Genomic DNA, 2,107 nt, shown 5'->3' with positions numbered 1-2,107 from the left:
GGCTCCGCGACCCGTCGCCCTGGCAACCCCCGACGCGTGTGCCGCTGCCAATGAGGCGGAGGGGGGGCGGGGCGGGGCGGGGCCGAGGTGCCACCCGAGCGGGGTCCCGGCGCCCGGGCCCGCCCTCCACCGGCCCAGGCGACCCGCCCCGGGAGCCGGCGCACGCCTAGGGAACCCAAGGTCCGCGCCCCGAAAGCCGGATGTGGTGCCAACACCGACCCGACGTCCGACGCTCTCTACACCTCCAGCACTACGAGCGGTCTGGTGAGCGGTTGTGTGGACCCGAAGCAGCAAGTTAGAAGGAACCGGGGACCTAGAAAACCTGGCTCCCGACCTGGGACTCTGGCTGAGTGGCTCTCGGGGAGGGACTGAGGGGAGCGGTCAATGCCGGCTATTCATCGCCGCCGGCTATTCATCGCCAACGGCTTGCGCCCGTTCTCACTTTAGGATGGTAACTTGGAGCTGTGTTACTTTCTGGCCCTTTTCAGGGCGGGTCACATCGGAGGCTTTGTGGGCACCCGGACTTGGCTCCGCCCCCATCCCCCGCCCCCACTGCCCAACAGGTTCCTCGTTGGTGCGCTCACGCTCCAGTCTCCTGCCTTGTCCCTCCAGCGACGTTCGAGGTCTGTGTGTGGCTGCGGTGGGCAGAGGACCGGGACACGTGAGCCCCTTTGAGCACCACCAGGGATGACCACTGTCCTTCTGTAACTCTCTTGCGCATGCTCCCACCAACAGCTGTGTGCCCCTGCCTTCTTCCCTCCCATTCAGAGCCCTCCTGCCAGAGCTCTTGGCGGAAACACTCGCTCCCATTTACTCCGAGCCTGCCATGTGCCCAGCGCTAGACTAAGTATTGCCCTGAATTCTTGCAACACGTCTGAGGTTGCTACCCTCATTACCCCAGAGTTACAGGTGGAGAAACTGAGGCTCTGAGGGGTTTGACTTGAGCAGGGTAACTTGCGCAGGGTCCCCGCGCTGGTGAGTGGCCGGGATTTGTGCTGTGAATCACGGACCACACCAATACATAGAAACAATGAATTTTCTCACCACGGAGCCTCTAATTCTGCTATGAAAACTGCAAGCATCATTAGTCCCCATGTGAAAGATGAGGAAAGTGGCCCGAGAGGGGTTAGGGAACCGGATTAAGGTCACGCAGCGAGTAGACGTTACATCCAGCAGCAGCGTCTACAGGCTGGATGCCTCCTCTTGAACCTGGCTGGTGTGCACCTGTCACTTACCCTGTGCCCCCCTGCCCGCACACCCTGATCTTTGACCCACCGTCCCCAACCCCACTGCAGGCAGGGAGGGAGGCCAGCCCAGGGGCAGAGAGCAGTGGCCAATGCCAGGAGAGCATGAGAACCACTCATATGCTGGAATGGCAGCTCCCGGGGGAAGGTTTACCTCCTTCCCTGCAGGCACCATGTCTGGCACATAGTAGGTATTCGATGAAAAAACTCAACACTTCTTAAATGGAAACAAACTTTACATACCATGAAATGCTGAGATGGTAAGTACACAGTTTGATAAGTTTTGACAAATGTAAACAGCCATGTAATATTTCCATCACTCAGAGTTCCCCTGAGCCTCTTTCAGTCAATCCCCCGCCTCCCAGAGGCAGCCATGAGTGTGACCTTTATCATCACGGATCAGTTTTGCCTGTACTTGAATTTCGTATAAATGAGATTACTCAGTGCCTACTTTTTTTTTCTTTTTTTGCTCCTGGTTTCTTTTGCTCAGATGCGCAATATATGTTTGTCGGATAGAGGGATGAAAAGGCATGGGCTGAACAGGTGATGGGAGACAGAGGCAGGTATCTCTGTGAGCTGGGAACCCAGCCACAGACCCCTGTCCTGGGAGGGGCCCTCACAAAATGAAGTCTGTCCTCTGAGCTGAGGCAGGGCACTCAGGCAGCGAGTAAGTGGAGTCCGCACAGAAGACCTGGGGTGTAAGAGTGTTCTGAGCTCCTTCTGGACTTCGTCTAAGCTCCAGTCCAACTCTCTCTAATGTTCATTTGGGAGAATTTTTTGGAAGAGACCAAAAAGCTGAAGAAAACCCAGCCAGGCTGCCTGGGAAGAAGATGAGCACCTCCCCCTCACCCCCCTGCTGCCCC

The sequence above is a fragment of the Ailuropoda melanoleuca genome, chromosome 16 (assembly GCF_002007445.2).
Source record: "Ailuropoda melanoleuca isolate Jingjing chromosome 16, ASM200744v2, whole genome shotgun sequence".
Lineage (NCBI taxonomy): Eukaryota > Metazoa > Chordata > Mammalia > Carnivora > Ursidae > Ailuropoda > Ailuropoda melanoleuca.
This window is presented reverse-complemented; position numbering follows the sequence as displayed.